The sequence below is a fragment of the Onychomys torridus genome, chromosome 14 (assembly GCF_903995425.1).
Source record: "Onychomys torridus chromosome 14, mOncTor1.1, whole genome shotgun sequence".
Taxonomy (NCBI): Eukaryota; Metazoa; Chordata; class Mammalia; order Rodentia; family Cricetidae; genus Onychomys; species Onychomys torridus.
Genome location: NC_050456.1, coordinates 72435768 through 72462262, shown reverse-complemented (window position 1 = coordinate 72462262; position 26495 = coordinate 72435768). Strand labels below are relative to the sequence as shown.

The window sequence follows — 26495 nt, the reverse complement described above, 5'->3', positions numbered from 1 at the left end:
GCTGAAGTGACTGCTTAATGTTTATGTAACATTTCCCTAATTCTGCGCCGTGTGGTCCAGATTCTGTGTCCTCGTCCAATCCGTGTGCTGGAGTCTTAACTCCCAAGATGATCGTACTAGAAATAAAGCTCTTTGGGGGAGGTGATGAAGTTCTGGAAGGTGAAGTCCCCAGGGATGAGACCAGTGTCCGTACAGAAGGGACTCCAGAGAGAGCCCTCCTTACTTCTATACCACAAGAACACTAGGGGACAGACAACACAAACAACAGCAACAACAAAACCATTTAAATTAAAACCCCTCTTTAAGAACCTGAATACTTGAGTTATGAAGTCTTACACAGGCATCTGGAACCTGACTCATAATGGTGTCCAACCCCAATGGCCAGTCTCAAGAAAAAAAACCATCTGTGCTGTAAAATTTACTACTGAATGAGGTAGCAAGATGTCTACCTGCTGATCCAAATATGGATAACCCACAAATGACTCACAGGAAAAGACCAAGAAACTTAAGAACTTTTAAGTAAGAAGAACCTCCCACTCCTTCTTGGTGGTGTGGTCCCCTCTGTGGGAACTCACACACTACTTACCGTCTTACAGTGTATTTTATTAAGCTCTCTCTGCCTGTTCGTGTCTTTGTAAATTCTTTTACTGCCCACATCACACGTAGCCAAGGCATCATCTATGAACTGGTACCCACAAGGACTAAGACATCTATCAGTCTGGAGTCAGAACTCTCATTAAATATGTCCCAGTGTGGTGGAGATGTCTGTCTAAATGATCCCTGGGTTCCAGGAGTCCTTTCAGTGGGTGAAAGGACTTTCACCTTTTTGGTCCCCAAAACTAGCCAGCAGGCACACTGGGTTCCCCATATGGTACTCAGAGTAGTATCTCTTAATCTGAAAGGGAGAAGCTTGAGTTTTTAGTGGTGCTTGTCAAGCACATGGTATGGAATTGAAGGCCTTGCCTTTGGCAAAGGATGTTGTTGGCTTTGCACAAAGAAACTAGTATGGTATGATGGGATCACTCAGTTTCTGAAGTCTGGGAGCACCTCAGAACTTGGGACAAGAGGGTATAAATGCCACACTTACCTAAAAGTCTATTAGCAGGGAAGATCAATGTTCAGTCAGTAAAGAGGAAAGATCTTTGACCCTAAAATCTGCTTCAAATCTATCAACTGCTTTGAATGGTAAGGAGTGTAGAGATTGGAAAGTCTAATCACCAGATGCCCAATACACCCCTGTGACCCTAGCCAATGATGCAGACTTTCTGAGCTTGGTGACAGGAGGCCTTAGTAGACACAGGTGATTGGTTCCAGGATTCCCATGGTTATAAAAATCCATAAACCTGCAAGTCTCATATAAAAATGCACAGTATTTTCTTATAACCCACACACCCTCCCATATACTTTAAATTGTCTCTAAATTAGTGATAACTTTTAATATGATGTGAACGCCATGCAGGTCATTGTCATTCTGTGGCATTCAGCAAATGACAGAGAGAGATGAAACTGCATATTTTATGTAGGTTGCACCACTACAGGCTTGCCTAACTGCCCAGTCTGCAGTGTGGAATCTATAGAGGCAGACGATAAATATGAAGTAGACTTTTCTCAACCCTGGATGAGTAAGTCTGTGAGGAATCAGAGGAGTACGCAGAAGAAGTAATGCAGAAATGAAAAAAAAATGCAGAAACAGACATCCGAGGAGACAGAAATCATTCCCAGCCTGCCACAAATGCACAAAGGCATTCCAGTTCTTGGTGCACCTGCAACCATCAAACAAAAGTAGTTTCCAGGAAAATGGGTGATCAAAGAACAAGACAAAGCTCCCAGAAAATAAAGAAGAATCAGCCCTGACAGAGTATGAAGAAAAAAAATGTAGAGTGGAAAACAAGGCCAATAAACTATACAAAAAAGTAAAGAACGGGAAAACACAGGAAAAGGTACACAGAGAAATACAAATCCTTTCTGCAGGTTCTTAGAGATGGCAAATAGGGTCAAAAAATGAAAAATGGAAACCAGGATTGTTTTAGTTTTAAACCAAATGGACTAGAATCCCTAGAGTAAAGGGGCCCACGGTGTGTCGGAAACAATGGACTATTCCCCGGTAATATATGTACACTAGGGATGAAGAAGAATTCTTAAAACCTTCTAGGAAAAGAACACAGAGCACAGGTTTTCAACAAAGAACTGAGAATCAGAATGTTTATCTGCTGTGAAGTTTTCAAAATTCTGGAGGAAGTTGCTGTGGACCTGGAAATCCACCTTCAGTATGAGTGTAAAATCCTGGCATGTTCAGGTAGCCCATGGTCCAAGACCTGAGCCCTAAGAGGCTGGTAGCATGAAAGTAATGACGGAGGCAGGAGTCGAAGGTTGAAGGTCATCCTTCATTACACAGTGAGTTTAAGGCCAGCCTAAGAGAAGTGAAAAGCTGACTGAAAAAAAAGAAAAGAAAAGCAATTAGAAACCCCAGGAGACAATACTCCTGGCCAATAAAGTCACAACTTACGGTAGTTACTTTGTGTTGCTGTGAAGAAAACACCATGACCGAAAGTGATGTGTGAAAGAAAAAGTATTTCGGCTTACAGTTCCAGAGGGAGAGTCCAAAATGGCAGGGGAGGCAACTGGGGCGGGAAGCTGAAATATTACTTTTTCAGCCACACCCAGAAAGCAGAGAGAGAGCTGGAAGTGGGGTGATGCTAGACCCCCCCACCCACACACAGATCCTGTGCTCCTCCCCCCCACCACCTCCCAGTGATGCATTTTCTTCAGCAAGACTCCGTCTCCTAAGGGTTCAACGATCTTCCCAGACAGCACCACCAACCAACAGGGACCAAGAGTTCAAACGGGAGAGCCTGCAGGGGAAGTTCTCATTTAAACCCCATGACCCCGATGAAACATGGCGGATGCTAAGACACTGATAGAGAACACAGAAGCACAGAGAATGTTCCAGGCTCTTCGGTTCCTCCGGGTTCAAGACTTCAGGTGTTTGTCTCTGGAGAACATATCCCAGCACGTGGCTTATGCCAGCACGTGATGCTTCTGTTGCAGTAAAACAAAACAAACGAAACAAACAAACAGACAAAAAACGATGCCAGTACCACCTGCCGCTTTCAAGTCCTTTGCCAAGCTATGGCGAGGCCACGGGACAAGTCACTTAAGTGAAGGACCCTCATGCCAGGTGAGTGACGCCGAGGTGGAGACAGACCCCAGGAGAGAGAACGGCACACCCAAGGCCTCATCTCACAAAACAAGAAGACATGGGCAACTGCAAAAGGACAATGGCAGATTTACAGATTAAACAGTAACTGACAGAGGGGGCTGGGGAGACGGCTCAGTGGTTAAGAGCACTGACTGTTCTTGCAGAGGACCCAGGTTCAGTTCCCAGCATTTACATGGCAGTTCACTACCATCTGTAACTCTACTTCCAGGGGATCCGATGTTCTTTTCTGACCTCTGCAAGCACCAGGAATGCATGTTGTACACAGACATACATACAGGCAAACACACACATAAAATAAAATTAATTAAACTTAAAAGACAAAAGAACACACCACCAAAAGAGTAACTAGTAGAAGTGTCTGAGGAAGCATAGATGAGTGTGGAGAGCTAGTATGGGGGCCAAGTCTTCCTGTTTTGAATTAGGATGCCCATGGCAGGGCAGATGGGGCTCCATCAACCACGTGGGCAGGACTCTTAGCATCTGCAGAAGGGGACTGGGCTGCAGTGAGTAAATGTGTTCATCTGAGAAACATTTCAGGACAGTGTAAGCACTCAATATGTAACAGGAGTTTATTGTATGCCTGTCTGCACAATTTTATTTATCATGTGAATGTGTTAATTAAAAAGTAATTTTAATACAAAGTAAAAAATAATATGCCAGGCAGAGCTATTTGAAGGAGCAAATCGAGGAGACTGTGTGACTGAGGCCCCAGCGAGGGGGAGGATCTCTTGAGCCCAAGGGTTCAAAGCTCAGCTGGGCAACATAGTGAGACCTGGTCTCAAAACAGCAACAAAAACAGTGGGGGCCAGCAATATGGCTTAGTGGGTAAAGGCACTTGCCACAATACCTGATGACCTGAGTTCAATCTTCAGGGCCCACAGATGGAAGGAGGGAATTGATTCCTACAAGTTATAGTCTCACCCCCTGCATGCTCCCCTCAATAAATAAATAAAATCTAATTAAAAAACAACAGTGAGCTTGTATTGAGTCATGAACTGCATGTTACTGTTTCAGAGGCAGCTGAGCAGAATGAGGTTGTGGTGGGGGCGGATGGATGGCGAGGCAAAGGCAGGAGGAGGGCCGAGGAGAGCAAGCTTCTCAGAGAGGCTTGGTGAGGCGGAGGGCAGGGGAGATGTTGCCTCTTGTACTGCAGACTGAAAACTGTAGATGCCCTGAACGGTGGACCAGCATAGCATGGCTGTTGTGTAAATAGAAAATAAGAGTAACCACCTTTCGGGGACCCCTGTGCACTTCTGCAAATGACACCAAATGGGAGCCACACTTCTACTGAAGGCAAAACCCGCAGGACCTTCCACCCTCGGGTGCTGAAGTGAGGTTATGGATGAGTGAGTTCCAGAGAGCCTGCTCCAGCTCCTGCCCTGTGCCCAGCTCCTCCATGAAGGCAGGAGTTTTCACGTCCCTTCCCCAGAACAGGGGCAGAGAAAAATGTAACTGCCTTAGATGAGGTCTCCTGTGACACAGGGTAATGACTACCCACAGGCCTTACTTAGCTGGCTCAGGTCATTCTCTGTTACTGGGCTTTTGTCTCAGTTTCCCCAGAGAGCCTGACCAACAAGACCCCGACATGGTGCCTGGCTCAATCCAGTATTCTCTTGCTAGTAAGCAGGTCTGGGTTGTTTTTCCTGTTGCCAGCTACAGCATTCTCAAGGCTCAAGAAGAAAGGCCGGTATTGTATGGAGAGTCATGACCTTCCCTGATTACTCAATGACTCCGTTGCTTTCTAACAAATATTTCAATCAAGCACCAACCCGTGGCCAGGAACCATGTTTAAGACTAGAGATTCAACGGGTAGGTGATCAGGCACTGGGGTCTGTCACAGCCGAGAGACCTGGCTCACAGGAGAGTGTCATAGGTCAGGGAGAAGGTGACAAGTGAGCTAGGGGCTGGAGGAGGACAAAGGAGGAGACTGTTCTTGGGGAAGTAACTGCACATGCTGTGTCTCTGGCAAGGAGGTACTCAACCCCAAAGAAGTTCTGAGATCCACGGCGATGGTGGTGAGGAAGTTTCCAGAAAGCCAAGTGGATGAGGTAAGAGTCACAGAAGGTTCAATACTGGGAAGAGCCCAAGACACTGGGAAAATTCCAACTCAACAGGAAAGTTGGGCAGTTGAAGAATCCATGATAGTGGAGGGGCTGCCCTAGGCAACTTGGTGGTGTCATGGGTTAGGGAACCATCTTATAAGGCACAGGTTGACTTATCTGTCCCACTGCCTGGATTTTGGTTAGCTCCATTTTACAACTCTTCATATTCTCTCTCTACCCTCTCCCCACGCACACCATGTATATCAAGTATGTGTGTACATCCCAACACCCCTACACACATAGAGACACAAGCACATACACATCTACATACATACAGACACACATAGACACAAACATACACACACAGACACAGGCAGACAGACACACATACAAATACAGACACACAGACACACATACACACACAGAGAAACACAGACATAGAAACACACAGAGAGACACAGAGACAGACAGATACATAGAGACATACATACACACAGAGACACACAGACACATGAACACACACAGACACAGGCAGACAGACACACATACAAATACAGACACACGGACACACATACACACAGAGAAACATAGACATAGAAACACACAGAGAGACACAGAGACAGACAGATACATAGAGACATACATACACACAGAGACACACAGACACATGAACGCACACAGAAACACACAGACAGACAGACAGGCGCACGCACGCACGCATGTGTGCTTACTTTACCAGGACAAACTCTTTGGATGCTAGAATGAGGTCCTGGAATGTCGACTACCAAATCCATTGTGCATCCTAGTCTGTGTGTTTCCCTCCAGCCCTGGGCTCCAGCTCTCCCTAGCAACCTGTGCCAAACCCAAGCAGGCCTGGCTGAGCATTACCCTCCCAGGCTCAGCCACAGACCTATTCTCACAGCAGAGACCACCCTCACCCCTGAGGCTCACAGCAACTTCCCCCTCCAGGAGCAGCTCAGAATCTCCTTCCCAGGATGCAGACAGGGTATGCACTTTCTGCGGTCCCCTCTGTTGTAGCGATGTCCCCATTCTCCCCACACTAGCAGTTTAGACTGACTCCTCTGTTTGCACTCTCTCTGTGCCCTGGGCTCCAACCCAGCACCAGCAGAGAGATGTGCTTAGCAGATACAGGCAGCAGGGTGGGCATTTGATTGGACAGAGCTGTCCCAATATGCATGAGCTGATAAACAGCAAGCAGAGGCCGGTTGTGATGGACGGACACCCCCCTCCGCCCCCCCGTCTCTGTTGCTTCCCTCTGTGACTATTCTACCCAACACCCCCTCAGCCATCTAGGTTAGGGTGAGGCTGACAGACGCACGATCCAAGAAGTGCCTCAGCGTGCTCAGAGAAGCAGGTCAACTGGTGGGGTGGCTTGTTCTCTTTAGGTCAGCCCTGGGGACCGTCTGTTTTATGCAAAAACCTAACAACCTATAGACCCACCGCTCAGTACCTGCAGGTCATGGGCCTGGTTCCAAATTTCCTTTCTTGGTTGACTGTGAACTGTTTATACGAAAAGAAAAAAAAAATACCTTGATGAGTGTAGAGGCTGCCTGCGGCCCTGAGCACCCCAAGGTCTAGAGCCCTGGGCCTGAGGGATGAATCCCTCCCTTCCTGCAATTCCCTCTACAAACCTGGTTCCTGAGGGCTAAAGGGGACCCCAAACATGCTGGGCTCTAGTGGGGCATGACTCTTTCTAATTTGTTGAATCCATTTAGGGTCCCCGAGCTGCAGCATGTAGCATGTGTTCAATTCAAGCTCGTTATCAGCAGGACAGCCTCCTCCCCAAGGGGAGAAATTTCCCGCAAAATGTCATTTTATTTTATTTTATTTTTTAACCAAAAAGAGACCAGGGCCAAGGATATGAGTTCTTTTCTTTCAGCCCCTCTCAACATCCCGCTAGAAGTTAATGCCACACCTGAGTCAGGGGTCCTAGCCACTCTGCCTGCCAGGTGACCTGTCTGGACCCACTGCTCAGCTTCCTGTCACAGAGATGGACTAGCAAGAGCCTTCACTCACCGCTGTGACAAAGGATCTGAAAGCAACCTAAGGAAGGTTGAGCTCACTTTAATTTGCATTTTGAGGGTAGAGCCCATCATGGTGGGGAAGGGCGGTCACATTGCATCCATATTCAGGGAACAGCCAGAGATGGATGCCGATGCTCAGCTCACTTTCTCCTTTGCATGCAGCCTGAGATGCGACCCATGGGATAGTACTGCCCACGTTCAGGGTGGGCATTCCTACTTCAATCAACTCAGTCTAGGAATTCCCTCACAGACATGCCCAGAGGCTTGTTTGCACGGCGACTCAGAATCCCACCAAAGAGAGACTCAAAATTAATGACTACACCTACCCAGCTGAGACAATAGCATCAGGCTGCTTTGACCCTGGTAGCCAAGGGTTTCGGCGTGCCTGGACTCCCTGGAATCTCAATGTTCCTCTTTGATAGGTTGGGCCTCAAACCAATGAAGGAACAGGCCCATTGAGGCAGGGCTGGTACCCACACAGTGCACTCATGTCCTAGAGCTGCAGGGAGTGTTCAACTTTAGATACAGTGCCCTGGGAACTTTGAGATTAACTGGTCTCTAGACCCTACTTCAGAACCACCAGGCCTTCTCAGGGCAAAGTAAGAGCCTAGATATCAGCACTTTTCAATGGCTGCCCATCAGGATGTTCCAGAATACCCCTGAGGGGAGAGTTCCAGCACCTGAGCAGGATGCTTGCACTACTGACGCTCCTTCTCCCAAAGGAAGCCCGTGGTTCTTCAGAAGCAGCCACAGTGGGCCACCATAGCATCCACTGTGCAGCAATACTTTTCTTAAAGAGCCAGGATGTCTGAGGTTTTAGCAAGGCTGTTCCAGGCTCTTGTCTCCTAAAGTCCTGAAGTATCCCTGCCACCTCTAGCTGTCACAGACTGCTACTTGCTGTCCCAACAGTATTCTTGTCCAGAATTCCTGTGCTGCCTCCTGCCCCTTTTCCCTCCCCATATACACCCACTTCCGTGAGTTTCTTGCAGGAAGAAAGGAACCTTGCAAAACTCCAGAGGATCCCAGTTCCCCTTTCAGCCTACTGGCTGGAAAACACAGTGCCTCCCCACCCAAGGCATTCACGTACAGTTGTGACAAGTTCTTTCTTGGGTCCACCTCCTCCAAACCCATAAGCCTACAAGTGGTTCAAATGGGGCCACATTACCACCTCTTCCTATAGCAGACTCACAGGGACACCGTCTTCCTCCGTGCTCCTCAGCCAAGCGTGTCCCAGGCTCTAAGGCAAGTGCCGGCATATTCAAGGACAAGGGCCACAATCCCACAGAGTGGGGAATCTGCCCAAGGAGTCTCACATGGCCCCCAGGAGGCAAGAGATGCTAAATCCACACAGAAGTCCCCCTATATCAGAAAATGAGGAGAGGAAACAGACACCCTTGTCACATGGTGAAGAGAACCAAATCAACTGAACAGTCCAGGCTCCCAGCCTCATCCCCAAACACAGCTGCCCCTCAGCCACACTGAGGTCGATGACACCCTGACCAGTCAGGGGCTGCCAGAAACCCTGAGGAAAATGACACATGCGGCTGGGGGCGGGGAGAGGTTAGCCTTGCAAACACACACTGTGCCCAAGCTGCCACCCACTCGCTGTGCCAGGAGTTGGCAGTGGCCCCAAACAGATGCCAAAGCAGCACAAACTGTCTCCGTGGCTCCAAGTTGGGAGCAGCAGGAGCCATGCCCATCCTGGCAGAGGGATGAGGGGGGCACAGGGCCTGAGTGGGACATTCACCAAGCTGACCCAGGCAGGAGACAGTGAGGCCCCAGGGCGAGACATCATTGAACACTCACAGAACCTTCTAGCTGAGAGTGTGGTCCTTAGGCTCACCCCCCAGCTAAAATGTGAGCTTTGGGCCTCCGCTGGATATGTCCAAATCCTAGCCAACAGTCCTGTTTGAAGATGTAATTAAGTTAAGATAGGATCATGCTGGATTAGGGTGGGCCCTGTACCTGACTCATGTCATTATAAGAGAAAGAAATGCAGAGTTGGCCGGGGACACACAGGGAGAATGCAGAGTTGGCCGGGGACACACAGGGAGCTTGTGATGACAGCAGGAACAGAGCACTTCTACGAACCAAGGGTCAGCAAGGGCTGCTGGCCGCCGCCGCGAACTGGGAAGAAGCAAAGAACGGAGGGGCTGCCCTCCCCTGAAACCAGCAAGGAAAGCAGCCCACCAGCCTTGCTTTTGGCTTCTGACCTCTACACGATGAGGTGGTGCATTATTGTTCTTTGCAGCCTGGCTAGTGAGACTGTGTAAAGTGCTTCTAGAGTGGGCTGCGGAGATAGACCTTGCTCCATGTGTAAAGGTGTGAAGGCCTGTGTTCAGTTCCTACCTAAAGCTGGATACGCTACTGCCCAGCAGTAATCCCGGTGTTCCTGTCGTGAGATGGAAGGTGGAGATAGGAGAACCCCCAGAAGCTGAGAGCCAGCTAGCTTGGTACATACAATGGTGAATCACAAGGGGTCCCTTTTCAAACAAGGTGGAGGGTGAGCATTGAAATCTGAGATTGTTTTCTGACCTTTATACACATGCCACGGCATGAGCCTGCCCAAACTCATACATACAAACACACACACAAGAGTTAAAAAAGAAAAACCCTCCCACAACTGGGAACAAGGGACCACCAGAGTCACAGGCGAGCACTCTCCCCATAGCATAGAAGGAGGTGTCCAAAAGAAGGGGACAGGTTTCTTATGACGCTGTCACAGGTAACTTAACAAGAGACAGCTCTGATCCACATTGCTACCCCACTTCTTAGGAGGTGAGTGACCCAGAACCATCACCCCATGCGGTCTCAGCCGGTTTCCTCATTTGTCATCTGGGGCCATCGTGAACGGGTTGTACAAATAAGGTTCATGACAGGAATCTAGTTGAGAGAGGGCAGATTTTCTTCTAAAAAACCAGGGGTTTTCTCCAAGTAGGACTTAGCACTCAAAATCAAGATTGTTTCCACATCTCTGTAGCTAAGGTTTCGTTTCTATTGTGTGTTTATTTGTGACAATGTTTTGCTATCTAGCCCAGGCTGACCTCGAACATGCAGTGATCCTCATGATTCAGCCTCTCGAGGGCTTGGATTATAGGCATGCACCACCGTGCCTGGCTCAGCGTGCATCTTTTGACTCAGAGGTGGGTAATGGACAGAGCGTTCCAAACATAGGTCTCTCACATTGCCAGGGGATAGCTTTCCAAGCCACAAGCTGGATGGTGTTGGATTTCTCCAGTTCAGCCCTGGCCAGCTCTGGACATGGGCCAACTCTTCTTGTTCCTGTCAACATCTGGACTTTATGTTGAGTGACCTCCAGGACCCCTAATGCCTTCAGTCCCCAATGCAAGTCCACAAACACAGCTCACTCGTGTCTACAACCAAAGCCTTAACGGGGGTGGGAAAAAAACCCAAGGACCATGCCTGATGACTAATTAACTTCGTTAACTAATTAAAAAGAATTACTCTGGCAAATCCTGATATCAAGGTCTTCCTAGTCCTTAAATTATTTATTGTATGATAATATTAAAATCATAGGCTGGTTTCTCAAGGATGCATACAGCAAGTATCCCAGCCAGGAAGCAGTCCTCAGACAGAGAACATGCCACCCCTGACTCCCCACCCTGTATGCCCTTCTTGAGGAACACATCACATTTACAACCCCAGGAGATAGCTCTCCCCACCCTGGGACCCAATGACTAGCTACAGCTTCGCAGACCAGGCATGCTCATCCAGGCAGGCCACTTAGCTTCTTATATAGGAGCCAATGTGTCAAGGGAGACTGTATGAGTCATGAGGTCATGAGGATGCAGGGCTAAGGCTACCATTACAGGGTGACTGTTATTTGGCTATCTGTTAAGAGGAGAGACAGAAAGTCAAAGCTAGAGACTGAGGGATACAGGAGAAAGCAGGGCCCAGTGCTGGGAGCAGAGGGCACCCTGATCTTCCTCAGACAAGTGTCTGATTAACATCCCATCCTCTCTCCTGCAAACAGACTAAACTTACTGCTTTGAATTCTTGAAATGCCAATTATGTATCAAAACTCCTCTGTTGCCTGCAGCCATTTGTCTGTGGAGTTTTCTTGTTTACCTTTCTGACTGAGTCTCCAAGGACAGGGACCAGGCAGCCCTTGTGAAAGGCCCGGCACAGAGCAGCAGCTGTTCGGCACAAAACCGATAGGGGGACTATGGGGATCAGAACCTGACTGGGGGTATCTGTCTCGGAAGCCAGGGAGACCCAACAGAAGCAGCGCTCTCCATTGCCTTTCAGGGAAATAAGAGAGGGCCTGCCAGAGCTCTGCTCCCAGAGACCAGCCAGAAGCCAAGGGAGACATCTCTTAGCTAAAGGTAGGCCTGTTCCCAGTAAAGCACCTGAGGAGAGGAGACTCCAGGTAGCGGGAATGGATGAGAGCTTGCTCAAGGATGCAGAGAAGGACTTAGGAGATTCAGGCTGGGAGAGGAGAGGAGCATGACCAGTGGTAGGGACCAGGAGAGCAGAAGGAAGTGGGAGGAGGTAGGTGGGAGAGGGGGCAGTCGTGACCCCTCTTTCCATTCAATGTGGTAGGCACAGGGCTTAGTGCCCACACATGTACCATTTCTTATAAAATCAATAGGAAAAAAATCTAACACTCTTAGGTACTCTCTCTGTCTCTCTGTCTCTCTGTCTCTGTCTCTCTCTTTGTCTCTGTCTCTCTGTCTCTGTCTCTGTCTCTGTCTCTGTCTCTCTCTCTCTCTCTCTCTCACACACACACACACACACACACACACACACACACACACACACACACAGGTTTTAGAGTAGAAGAAAATGTGTTAATTCAGCACATTAGAATATTTCTTTTTATATTAACTCATGTGTCACAAGACACATGCAATCTAAAACATGAATGTATAACATACACACATGAGAGGGGCCGGGGTACTCATGAAGGCAAAAGTCTTCAGGCCCTAAAAGATTATAGACATGACTGTAGGCTGAGGAAAAAGAGATGAAGAGATGGGATGAGAAGGGTGGTTAGTACCTGGGCTGGACCAAGAGCTCTCTAGCCTGAAGGGGCAGCACCCTGGCAACAGTGCAGATGTTTACAGAGCTCTGGTGACATGCTCTGCCATGTGTATCACCAAAGCTCCCCATTTTAGCCAAAAATTCTGTTTCAGTTCCTTCTAACTATTCTAGTCAAAAGATGGAGTTTACCTGCTCTTTTTTTTTTTTCTCCAAATACTAGTGATTTGTTTCTAACCATATGTCAGAGGTGATGCCACACAATTTCCAATACTGTCATAAAAGGTGCAGATCCTTGGCAGGCTTCTGCTCTCCATCCCCACCCGACCCCAACACACCAGCTACCTGTGGGAAGCACAGACATCCTGTCTGCCTCTATGCTAAGGAACACAGAGTGGCCACAGAGGCATGGAGGAGGGGGGGCTCCCCTATCCACATGCTGACTGCCCTCCAGCCCTCACCTTGAGCTGTCACCTCTTCCAAGTCCAGGTACCAGGGATGGATGTCTTCCAGACGGTTCCAGCCCCAGCCTCAGTCTGAGTGCAAGCTCTCATGAGGCCCTAGCAAGAACTACCTATCTGAACAGAACGGGCGCTTACTAGAGGCAAAAACCACCGTGTGGAGACATTTTTGCAGGCAGAAATAAATACTCCCTAAGCCATTGTTCCTCATCTGTGAAGCAGGAGCACCAGCAAAAGTCACCAAGTCCTTTGCCAGTAGGGTCTCCTCCTAGTTCCATTCCTGTTGCCATGACAAATACCCCCAAACAACCAGAAGTTTTGAGAAGAAAGGGTTTGAGCTGTAATTTCACATCAGAGCCCCATCATTTCAAAGAAGTCAAGGCAAGAACTAAAGCATAGTCATATCACATCTGATACTTAGTAGCAGAGAGAGAATAAGCATATTCTTGCTTGCTTGCTCTCAGCTAGCCGCCTCCTCTCTCACACTCTTCTGGACCACCTGCCTAGGGAATAGTGCTACCCACAGTGGGCTGGGTCTTCCTGTGTCAATTAACAATCAAGACAGTTCTCCAGAGACATACCCATAGGTCAACCTGATCTTGGCAGTTGCTTATGAAGACTTTATTCTCGAGTGATTCTAGGTTGTGTAGGGTTGACAGTTAAACCAGCACAGGTCTGTGCCCATGGCAAGCAGCTATATAGAAAGCCTATGCTTCTCATCAATGGATGTTATTGCAAAGCAGCTACATAGAAAGCCTATGCCTCTCATCAATGGATGTTATAGCACCACTTGCAGAGGAGAAAACAGTGCTTGTATCAGCTACGGAGAATTGTCCAAGAAACAGAGAGTGAGAGGATCCAACTGGACTTAAACCCAGACCGACGCAAGGTTCCGGTTTTCCCCCTGAGAACAGCTTCAGGCAACAGGTGCAGAGCCCTGGGAAGTGGTTGTGACAGCGTGAAGACGCTTGCTGGGGAACTGTCATTCCAAATGTGAGACTTCAGGTAGAGGAGCCATCGGCCGAGTGGAAAGGGATCTAGGGATCTAGGAAGTGGCCACGAGGTCCTCGCCCAGAAAAAGCAAGCTTAAGAAAGACATTCAAAATGTCTTTTTTGTCTTCCTTTTCATCTATCTATCTATCTATCTATCTATCTATCTATCTATCTACCTATCTATCTATTTTTTTTTCTGAGACAGGTTTTCCCTGTGTAGCTTTGCACCTTTCCTGGAACTCATTTGGTAGACCAGGCTGGCCTCGAACTCACAGAGATCCCCCTGGCTCTGCCTCCCAAGTGCTGGGATTAAAGGCGTACGCCACCACTGCCCGGCCCTATTTATTTTTTGAGACAGGGTCTCATGTATCCCAGACTGCCTTTAAACTCACTCTGTAGCCATGGATGACCTTGAACTCCTAACCCTACTCCTGCCTACACCTTCCAAGTGCTGAGACTGAAGTTATGTCCCATCACATCTTAGCTAAAGTAATCTTAACCATAACCATCCTAAAAGCCTGCCACATTTTTTTTTTTCTTTTTACAATTGCTTTACTACCCTTAATTCTCTTTGGGTTTCTACCCCCACGAGGACAGGGTTTTAGCAACTCTGCTCTCCTTTCTTTAAAACAGGAATCAATAACATCGGCAAACCGATGCCATTTAGAATCAGGTAGATTACTTCTGCATAGAACTGTAGTAACCAATGGGCCCACCACAGAGATTGGCCACGTTTAGGGATAATAACCCGAGAAAGCTCACAAACGGCCTCTTCATGCTCTGAAGCACTGGGATGGATACCCGATGGGCAGAAACTGTCGGTACAGCTAGCTATGCCCAGGAAGGCCCTGGGGCTTTGACTGTAGTTGGCTGGCAAAACAGACACCCACTGCTCCCACACTCGGGAGGATGTGTCTGAGAAGGTACAGGGCAGTATAAAAAGTCAGGCTACTGAGAAAGCCCAGCTGGGATGCCCATGAAGCCTAGCGCCGCTCACTCAGTCATACTTGGTGAGCAGCAATTGCTAAAGGCGTGAATCAAATTTGTCCCAGGTACTGAGAGGAACTCAGAGGAGGGTAGCCTCTGAGGCTGATGCCCAGAAATAATTCAGGGGGACCTCAGGGTTGGTGTAGGAGCTCTGATAGGCAGGTGCAAGGCTGCCCCAGAACCAGGTGGTGCAGCCTGAGACACTCCCTACCCTCAGAGCTCCAACACAGAGCACAAACCAATCTCCTCCCAGACACAGGGATTCTGACAACCAGCTTTGATAACTGGTTACTGAGTTCTTCTCTTTGCTTGTATTAAAAATCCACACAAGCGTCAGAAACCAAGAAGGGGCCAGAGAGCCAGAGAGCTGGGGTGACATCCATGGGGAAGGGAAAGAATGGGAGTGGGCAGCGTGGTCACATGAGCACAATTGCCTATTTCCAGGTGGACACAAGCTCTGAGCCCCAGCCACCCTCGATAACCACAGTGGCTGCAGAATGACTGTCTCCCCACCCCCACTTCATAGTTCCTGTGTGACCCTGGGCTGTTTCTCACCATCTCTGGTCTTGGGTTTGTTGACCTGTAAGGGGGCCTGTGATTGAGCATGGCTGTGTTCCTTTCTCCAGGTCCACAGCAGGGGTGGAAACCCTTCAGAGGGTACCTCTTTACATGCCTGTTACTCTTGGTATGACAAAGGTTGTTAGCCTGTCTTAAAGAAGCCTCTCTGCCAGGGCCATAATCCTCAGAAAATACCAAGCAATTTGTCCACTGGCTAGCAGGGAAGGCTTTTGGGGAGGGAGGCAGGGAGGGAAATAATAGAGGTAGCTAAGTGTAACCACCTGTGATCCTGAGACATGCTTCTTCTTGTCCTATATTCCAGCCAACTCTGCGAAAGTCACCCACTTTGCTGAGCATGTTTACTTCAAATCAATTGCTTACTTAGCAGTTTGGACACTGACCTTCTCTTTCCACCTATCATGGCCACTGCCAGGGTAGAGCTCTGGGATGCTGGTGCCCTGGATTCTCTCAGCTGTAGATGTCCGTCCGGGAGGCTGTTTTCAGGCCAGAAGCATCCTAAATGCATTTGCAAAGACACGGGGAGCCCCATGGCTCAGTGAATCAGGCTGGGACACTGCCCACTCCATTTCCTGTTGGCCAATGTCCACAAGAGCTGGGCAGCCAGGGCTGCAGCCAGCATCTACCTGGCTTTCCCTGCAAACCCCAGCAAGGTCAATGGAGCCAGGGTCTGGACAGCAGGACCTTCCTGGAAGATCAGCCAATGGAAACAAACAGTGTAAAGAGAGGAGCAGTGCTGGGCAATGGGTTTCCTTCAACACTCCATACACCTTTGCTGCTCTATACTTACGTTACAGAGTATCAAGGATTGGCAACATGCTGTTTTAAACCCACACTCTTACTCAAATACCTCTTACAGCTCCCCATCATCTATGAGATAGAGATTATCCCTTAAATCCCTCAAGACCCTCTTCCATCAATGCAAGACTGACCCAGCCTTTCTCTGCTTGGGCCCAGCACTATCACCTACACACTTGCCCCAAACCCTGGGCCTCACTACTTTCACTCTTACCTTCCCTCCGACCAGAAACGCCTTTCCCACTTCCTCTCTGCTTGACAAACTTCAGCTCATCTCTTATCTTCCCCCAGACAATCTGTACTCTCCCGCTCTCCGTCTCCAGGCATGCCAGCCATTCTAGCCACAGGTAATTACTTATTAGGCTTCTCTAAATGGTCCCTGAGTTTGTTGAAAGGAGACATCACTTCATTTACCTTCATCCTCCATAGCATCCCGCCTCTGGCCTCTCTGTACAAGCAAGGAAAATGCACTCCTAAGTTGGTAGCCCGGACAAGACCAGTGCTAAGAAAATCCAGACAAAGTGGCTCCACTCATCCTGGGCGTGTTCACAAAGGACTTGAATTTGATGTGCCACAGAGACACATGTCCACCCCTGCTTTCTGTGGCTCCACACACAACAGCTGGGATATAGAACCAGCTCAGATGCCCCTCGCCTGAGGAAAGGGTAAAAAAAACCAGAATTTTATTCAACCATAAAAAAAATGAAATTGCATCATTTGCAAGAAAATGGATGAAACGGAGATCATCGTGTTAAGTGATATAAGCCAGACTCAAAAAGACAAATATTACATGCTTTCTTTCCTATGTGAAATCTAGAACTAAATGCATCCAAATTTAAATGTCACATGCCTCCTTTCCTATGTGGAATCTAGATTTAAATGCATACACACACAATATCAAAGTGTAAATGGGGCTAGCTTGAGGAGAGGTAGGATGAAGTGGAAAGAAGAAAAGCAAGAGAAGGAACTGAGGATAAGAATATGAACAGAGGGGGCTGGAGAGATGGCTCAGAGGTTAAGAGCACTGACTGCTCTACCAGAGGTCCTGAGGTCAATTCCCAGCAACCACATGGTGGCTCACAACCACCTGTAATGAGATCTGGTGCCCTCTTCTGGCCTGCAGTCATACATGCTGAATACATAGTAAATAAATATAAATAAGTCTTAAAAAAAAAAAGAATATGAACAGAACACATGATGTACATGTATAAAAATGTCAATAATAAAACCCATCATTATATTCAATAGATAAATACTAATTAAGGGGCTGGGGTAATAACTCAGTCAGCAAAGTACTTGTTCAGCTAGCACGAGGACCTGATTTGACCCTAGCACTCACATAAAGACAGGCATGGTGACACAAATGTGTTATCCCAGTGCTGGGGAGGCAGAGGAGCTCCCTGGAGCTCACTGGCCAACAAGACTAGTCTAATGAGCAAGCCCCAGTTCCCACATGAGGGAAATATGTCCAAAGCACAGGTGGATAGCTTCTGAAGAATGTCACCTGAGGTTGTCCTCTGGCCTCCACTCTCAAGGAAAATCATGTGCATTAGGTTAGAGTGGAAGGGTCAGCAGTGTCTGTGGCCTTTGGGGGGGGGGTGTCCTGCTGCTGAGTGGGTAGGCTAGCTTCCAGGATCCCAACCCTAGTTCCATGTGATAGCCCCATGTTCCACCCCAGAGACTCTGTTCCTCCCGATCACAAGCTCAGACCACCTTTGAGTTCAGTCTCTGAGATGGCCACCAAGTGATAAGTCTGAGTGTGGCTTGCTCAACCAAGGCACCAAAAGGGCCCCTGGTGATGAATGACAGGGGAGCTCTTTCTTGGTTGGAGAAGATTAAAAGCTGGCCTGCACCAAAGCCAGAGAGACGGCTGACTTAAAACTTCGGATACATTCAAGGCCCACGATGGTGCCTGGACGTAGCAGGTGACCTGTGAGTGTGGAAAGAGAGCAAAGATGGGGCCACCAGGGTCTAAGGCAGCTGAAGGGATAGAGCCTAGTGCAAGTTTCTATTTCTAGAAACTCCTTCTGACAGACACTTCTAGAGCCACGTTGGCAACCCAGCCTTGTAGCGGTGAGTTATCCTCTAACGCCATGCCGGAAATCAGAGAGCCACTTTGAAGTCAGCTTCAGCTGGGATGGTGACCCCAGAAGCCGAGGCTCATCCCAGGGGTGCAAGAGAAAAGGGTCTGCGGATTTTCACACAGTGGCGTAGAAGATGGCAGTGATGACCCTACTCGCCCAGACCCAAGGTTCTCAGAGGGCACACCTGGGCAAATGGTTAGATTGAAGGCTGGCCAGTCTAGCTACAGTAGAGTGAGAGAGCAGGTGAGATCCAGGGCCAGACAGTACAGGGACCTACAGGGACACAGCAGGCACTGGCACTCCCTGAACCAGCTGAGGGGGGGGGAAAGGGGACACAAGTCCACTGGGTGTCCCACCACGGGGTGTCTGTGTGGGCAGAGAGGGAGCAGGGGGTGGCTGGGAAGTGGAGTGGGGGACAATCCCAAGCATAGGAGGTTGTCCCAGGAGGAACATTTGGAGCAGAAACGGCCATTGGTGACCACACTCGTGACAAGTGGCAGCCTGGAATTTCATAGTGTCTGAGATGACACTGGCCCAGAAATTGTGTTCGAAACAACACAATTGGTCCCTCAGAGGTTCTGATTCAACAGATGTGCGACAAAGCCAAATAATCTGCATTTTAATAAGCTCTCCAGAGCCTCCACAGACTGGATACCTGATCCCGTTTGGAAAAATAACACTGAGCAGTGACAGCCTCCCAGGCTAGATGGTTACAGAAGCCAATCGAAAACAAGAGTGGAGTGTTGGCTTTTCCTGCGGCACCTAGTGGAGACAAGAGAGAAGCAGGGCTCACAGGCACACCACTAACTCTTAACCCCAGTCCCACTCACTCTCTTCCAGCCTGCCTCCAGGTCCCATGTGACAGCTAAGCCCTCCAGGCTTTAGATGGCTTCTCTTAACAAAGAGCAGTGTCCCCGGGCTACGGGAGCAGTAGCAATACACAACACATTGAAGCTGTATGCGTCTGCCCTGGTAGCCTCGGTGTCGGGCAGAGCCTGTGCATGCTAAGTTATTGCAAAACCGCGTGTGTTTGAGAGGAAGAAGATGCTGTGGTCCAGTCGTCAGACAGTGAGTACTGGAGTGGGGCACTCCACTGGTGGAGGAGATAACGCCAGGCTTGCACAGACGGACACTGTAGCTCCAAGAAGGTGCCACAGGAGTGTCCTCGAGCAGGCCTGAGTGTAGAAGCTGCAGCTGCACCCACAGGGACTTTCTGGATAGTGGCAATGTTGATCTTGTCAGGAAGAGTGACGGAGGAGCAGCCTCTAGCTCTCCTTTTCAGAAAGTAGGTGGATTTTTCCACTTTCGCTTTTCAGACAGAAGGCCCAGGATGTCGGCTTTTCACTTCAACGTTCAGATTTTAGCACTGTAGAGCAGGGCGTACTGCTTTAGAAGTAGTCAATAAAGCAAGCAAAAGGGAAGGCCCTACATTCACAAATCATTTTCAGCTCGCACGTGATGCTTTACTTAAAAATCTGAGAGCTGTCATTTTCCATCATTAGAAGACAATGATCATCATTATCACCCACTTTCTGAATTAAGGAAGTCAGAGAACCCCCAGTGGGTGGAGACATGTCAACGCCAATCTGAACTCCACTGGCTTCTCTGCAGCTGGATGGAATGTGTGCCATTGGTGAGATCCCCAGATTACATTAGCAGATTCAGGCTGAGAATCAGGGGCTGCTGGGAGAATGCTCTGGGCATTCCCTACTTGCTTCTTAGCTTCCTGATGCTAAATGAGGCGCACACAGCAGGCTCATGGCAGATCAAATTGTTAAGAAACAAACCCCACTAGGAATCCATCGTCCCTCTCAAACACCACCCCCTGACCTTGAGATTCGGGTTTCCATCATGTCACTGCATCAAGCACTATCAGAAGGGGCTTGAGTATGTGCAGGCTTTAACCCCAGAAAGCCACTGACATCTGTGATAAGCCATACAGCACGAACATCTAGAACGGCTTAGCTGAATGAATCCTGTGATGATGTTGAATCAAATCAACTTACCAGGGCCTGGATAACTCCCAGCATTCACACACTCTGATGCCTCTGTATTCTACTTTTTAATAGCCACACACTCTAGAAATCTCACTGAGGCCACCAGGCACCCATCCGTTCTCTCAAAGTTTGGACTCTCTAGGTCTCACTGGGAACAAGCACTGGGAATCCTCACAAATAAAAACTCCATGCTGAGTGCCAGGAGGCTGCTGGTATTTTACGGGTCACAGATGAATCACCATCAAGTTTTCTAGCCCATTGTTGGCTCCCCCACCTACCCTCATGAATCACCTATGATGAAACTTAAGGCTTTTGGAACCAGAGCAGCCTGACAGTCCAAAGGAGGTAGAAGGGGGCGGCGGTTCTGTTTGTTAAGACATCACTAGGAAGACATAGGCAAAGCTGATATCAGAACTGGACATTCAGCTGCTAGAGAAAATAACCAGGATGCGTTTTCATTCCTGGAATGTAAAAGCCACGTAGCCAGCTACTATGTATTCTAGTGACCTCTCTTTATTCTCCACCAATTGTGGGCTGCAGATAGGACCTGGGGAGGGATGATCTGAAAAAGTTTTGTATACCCAACAGCAAAGAGCATTAGGACCACAGCCTGGCTGAGCCTCCAAGGCCATCCTAGACATCTGCCCCACGGGTCTCCTGAAGCCCTTTGGAACCCACACTCCCTAAGTCCCAAGCTTCCTCAACACTCGGAGAACTTGGAAAGCCTCACATCTATCTCCCGCTTGTGTTTGGGAGGATTAGCTCGCTGGCACCCTGGCGGGGAGGAAAAACCGACCTTTGAAAGTTTCTGTTATGTAATTTTTATTCCGTGTCCCTTGTCAGCAGGTATGGGCTCACAGTGCCTTCTAAAGGGACTGGGGTGTCATCCTGCCTATCACTGCCCACGGAACCCCAGGGGCATGAGGAAGCTGGTGGAGTTATTTCAGCTGTCCCCAAAGAACAGCTAACACCAACCTTTTTTCAGGTCACACCTGGCGTAGTTCTGACTCTCTTTGGGGACACATGTATTCAATATTGTGTGGTTAAAAGAAATCTGATGTCTGCTTTTTTAAGAAAGGACAATTCAGGAGTCTATCAATAGCTGAATCACTCCATATGGTCTCCACGTCAACTCTTCCACATGCTTTTTTTTTTTTTTTTAGTACAGGAGCATTATTTAAAAATTTGGGAGGAAGGACACACTTTGGTTAGCAGGCACACTGCAGCAGAACCAGAAGACGTAAGCTACAGCGTTGGGTGGTTTAAAACCCCTCAGTGTTCTCTGAGCACCGAGCCAGGTCCTGCCATTTTGATACCTCTGTAGGTTTTGAAGACTCATCAGCGCTCTGGGTACAGCTTTCTCCTCTAGCACACAAGGTGGACAAGGACCGCTCTGTAAGGAACAAGATGTTTATGGTCTGGTGGCTGCCCTCCCTCGCTCTATGTGAAAATGACTTCAACAGGAGGTCTTGACCCTCTCCCCCTAGTCCCCCGCCCTGCCCCACAGGCAACATGCTACCTACAGGTATGACACAGGAAGACTGCATGAGGAAGCTGGCAGAGACACCCCGCCACTGTGCCTAGCCACTTTGAACCTTCCACTGAGTTCAGGGCTCTAATGAAGTGCTTTCCATTTTCAAAACAAAGACAAGCAGTAATTACAATCTTCCCTCCTCACCTTCCAGGAATAGCCTGAGAGCAAGGCAAAATCCCCAAGTCCCTTGACTTTGAAGCTCTGCAGCGAGGACGTCATGTTCTTCCTACCCCACTGACCCAAATTATATAACCCTTCTTGAGTGCCCTGCCACATGGATCCCAGAGAGGGTCACGGCACATCTAATGTTCTCAGATGTGTTCAAGGGAAGCCCCTGAGGGAACCTGGCATGTGTCTCTCAGGATGGGAGTTCCATCATCACATACTCAGGGCACTGAGACTTGACCTAAGGTAACAAATGCATCTTTTAAAGTGACCGGGTCTTCATTGTTTATATGGCTGTCTAATTGAACTCGTTACATAACTTGAGTGCACACAACATTCTGGATCTATTAATAACCAGCTGTAGCCAAACTCTAAGGATTCTTCGAGTTTAGAGTTGAAGGACATCATTTGTTACTAACCACACACATTTATATACAAACATAAAGCCTCATCACAGAGTTGAGCCCAGACCCAGAGAGTGGGAATAAACTATCCCAAGCTACAGAGCCATGTTAACAAGAGGGTGAATGCTAGTTTCCTGGCCTCTTCCTTTCCTTGTATACCTTGATGTGCTCTGTCCACACAACCATCTTCAGTGACAATCACTGTGGAATGGAATACTTCAGAGACCTCCCAGTGCTGAGCACTTCCCCACCATCAAAGAAGCCAACAGCCTCACTCCCACTTAGACGGGGTAAGCCTTCACCTTGTCATTTATGGATGCACCATACATATCCTTCTGCTCTCCCTCAGAAATCTAGGCACCTCAGATAGATTTTATCCAGAGGCCAGCCTAGGAACTGTGTGGAAGAGCTCAGCTTCTGAGATCTTCTAGAAAGGAAGTGGGTTTTACTGAGAAAAACTGAGAAGGAAGAATCTGTTCTGCACTGTCCATTTTCACAGTGTTGTGCATGTGTTCGTAGGGAAAAGCCCCAAAGATGTGAGAAAACTGATGATTTAAAAATTAGGTATCAGAATGGCGATCAATGGTATATTGTGTAATCCAGTTTAGGGCGCTAGCAATATGATATATGATCTGAAAATCGTTATTTCATAATTACGTTGTCATCTTCAGAAGTAACTTAATGAAGATCATTCCTCTGCATTCATTTTTATTCAAAGCTGTACCCGTTAATCATGAGGACCTAAAACACACAATTCTGGGAGATTAATACCGCCACCAAGATGCATTATTTTCCCTTCATAGACCTTACAAGCATGCGAAAAAGAAAGGAAGCTTTTTTTTTTTTTTCTTCTGGTTTTGTGAATTTCAAATAGCCATCAAACCCTGCTGGGAGCTGAGTTTCTGGGAAAAGGTGGCATGTGTCCATTTGATTTGGGATTCAGTACTGCTTTAAAAGGCTCATTAATCTACATCTTTAAAAGGTTGATGACAACCTATTAACAGCCCATAGGTCAACTTGCATTCAGCTCTAATAACAGCCCCAAATGAAATAAAGTTAAGTGAGGGTCTGAACACCCTTGCTGACCACCCTTCTCGGCACAGCCTCTCTGAGTGTCCTCGGTGGACTCCACCTGTCAGCAACATCACCAGCAGAGAGTAGAGGCTGAGACCAAACCACTACTGACCGTGGTCACTCACGTTGACGGTTCAGGTTGGGATTCGCTTACAACATGTAGCTGATTCTTTTCAGAGGGCCGCAAGGCTCATTAGCCATGCTGCTTCCCAGCCTTCTGTGTGTCATGGTGATACACTGAATTTTATCAGTTCTTAGGGGCCAAAGTCATCTCTCCAACTGAACTGCCTAACCTATCCTACAACCCCAGTCTGGCACCTTGGGATATTTTATAGCCACTATGTTTTTGCCCAATAAATAATCCACTAAAGCAGGGGCATCACCTGCTTTGGCTGAACATGCCTCTAATGGATCTTTCAACACTGAGTCCTCTTCCTGGAAACCAACAACCTAGTCAGTCCATCAGTCTGTGACTGATGGGCCTCCCACACCCCGGTTCAGTCTTGTGACCCACTAGTTCTCATACTCAGAGTCCTGGAGCTGAGAAGGAACTGAGACATCACCCAACCCAGCCCTGATCCTTCTGTCGACACAGACACCGAGGCCCCTGTGGCACAAGGTCTCCCCTGCACAGCACCATCACTTTCCACATGGTGTGGACTTAAATACTCAACCTCTGAAACAAGTGCTCAGACAAGGACCCAATGATTCCCCACGGCCTCCTTGGTTAGGACTACCTACATGCACGTAGGGAAGAGTCACAGGCTGCCTATCAGGGAAGCTGGGCAAGCAGAGAGCCTCATGTCTGTATCACAGTCTATCCCCTCTCCCTCTGGGCTAAGAAGTGTGAAGTTCTGCTGACACACAGAGCAATGGCAACTATGAGTCAGGACCCAGGTGGCCTCTGCTTTACGGCCATACGGAACCAGCCCCCAGCTCCTGTGGGGCAGCTCTCTCTAATAGCTGCACAACCAGCCCAGGTGCTGCTGATGGGTCTCGCCCAGGGGAAAGGCTGAGGATGCCATGTGAGATTGAACTTGGTTGAGGCACACAGTGCAGAAGGGGACATTGGGAGTAACTGAAACCCTTCTCCATCCTTCAAGAGCCCTGGAAAACAGAGCCCAGAAAGAAAGCACAAAGAAAACATATTGACACCCCCCCCCAACACACACACACACTGCACCCCCAACTGAACTAAGAGGAGGCTTCACAGTTACCACACACATCAGGATTGGCAGCATTAGATGGAGGAGTGAATGGAAAATCCATTCTACTAGCAATTTATTCCGTCTCAACCGTCATTGGAAGGAGTATTTCCACACACATGCAGTGACTCTCGAGACGGAAGCAGCTAGTGGAGGAAATGAGGCAGGCGTGTCTGTGATAAAAGGATCAGTTTGATGAGGTGGTGAGCACCTTGATTTCCGCCTCATGACCTTGATTAGCACACCCAATCACTCTGGGCCTCAGTTTCCTTATCTGAAATACTGAGAAGGGGAACCCCACTTCCTTGGAGTGGTTTGAAGATACACCACTCAGCAATGCCTAGGCACCCACTAAACATCAGGGTCCCCCAGGTGACTAAGTCCGAATCCAGGTTTCACACATAGATGGTCATCTAGACCAAACAGGTCTCTTGCTTGCCTGCATGTCAAGCCTGCTGCCATCTCCCAGATAGCCTAGAAAAACGCCTGGTCTTGAAGGCACCTTGGCAGTTCAGACTCAGGTAGGGTTTGGGGACAGATTCCAGGCACTGGGTGGTGGATGGAGAGGGGGCTTAGAGGCTGCCTCCGAGCCCTGCAAAGGGGCTTTGTTCCCGAGGCAAAGGGCCTGGCTTACCGAGAAGAGCATCCGGAGGCAGGTGGGGGGCGCGCAGGGCACGCAGCAGAGCCACAGCCTGGCCCGGGCCCGGGGCGCGAGAGCCAGAGGAAGGCGAGAAGAAGAAGGAGAGAGAGGTGGCCGCGGGTTCCTGCCTCATTCTCCCAGGCAGCAAGGACCCACCGGCCGCTGCCGGCTGAGGCTGGTCGCCCAGCACCGGAGCCCGATCGTGCTGCTCATGTCCCCGTCAGCGGCTGGCGAGGTGTGCGCGTGGCTGGGTTGTCCGCAGGCGATACCCGGGGGCTCTTCATGCCCCGCGCCTGGGCTGGGAGGGAAGATCTCTGAGGGCAGCAGCGCCCGGGAAAGGAGAGAAAGAAAGCGTGAGAGCGCACTGAGCTGCGCCCCGCGGGGCCAGGGGCGGGCAGCACCGCGTGCCCCACCCACCGCGCTCTGCGCCCCGCGCCGTGCACCCGCGGGCCAGCCGAGCCCCAGAAACTTTAGCACATGGCCGGTCCGCCGGCCGCGGTGGCCCGAACCGCCCCGCTGGTGGCGTAGTCCCGTCCGGGCCCCAGATCGCAGCTTACCGGCCGCCACCGCAACCGCAGCGGAGGGTCGCCCACTTGGCCGCGGGGAGAGTGGTGCGCACCAGCGGGGGACAAGGAGGGGGCGGCGACGTCGGGGTCCCCGCAGGGGAGGGGCAGCTCAACAGCACCCTTAAGGCATCCAGGGAGGGGACCGCGAGCCAGCCCAGGGGTTCTGCAGGCCCGGATTGGGGAGGGTCCGTGCGTCCCCCGCCCCGCGGCGCAGATGCTGACGACGCGCGCGGGCTTCCCTGGCCCGGGTCTGCGGAGCCAGCCCTGTTACCTAGCGACTCGCTCCGGGAAGCCCACGCTGACGCGCTAGGAGCTGGGCTGCGGCAGAGGGGAGGGGAAGAGCAGGGAGGGGAACGGAGGGGGAGAGGAGGGGAGCTCCAGTGGGGGAGGGGCCAGGGGAAGGCTGGTGTGGCCGGCCAGAGCTCCTCCCTCTACCTCTACGTCGCTGCTGGGGAGTGGGCCGGGAAGACGTGGCCTCAGCCTGGACCAGAGTATCAGGGACCTGCTCCTGGAGAGGGTAGATGGAGGGAAAAATGGTGATGCAGGTTTCCCAGTGCTGGGGTTACAGCAGCAGGTGGCGGCGACGTGGCCCGTGGAGGCCTGACGCCCACAGGGATGCAGAGATGAGCCAGTGAATGTGGCTGTGGGCCCGTGGGTGTGTGTCAGACGCCCCCACCCACGTGGAGTACTTGGGGACCTAGGG

General features: G+C 49.6%; 1 long non-coding RNA gene across 1 annotated transcript in view; it reads right to left on the bottom strand.

Annotated features, from left to right (window-relative positions):
- Positions 1-26136, bottom strand: part of LOC118595438 — an 82330-nt gene extending 56194 nt beyond the window's left edge. The window contains exons 1-2 of the long non-coding RNA XR_004946528.1: positions 25784-26136; positions 25221-25540 (exon numbers count right to left, since the gene is read on the bottom strand). This is a non-coding gene — a long non-coding RNA (uncharacterized LOC118595438). The remainder of the gene's footprint in view (positions 1-25220; positions 25541-25783) is intronic.
- Positions 26137-26495: the final 359 nt, after the last annotated feature.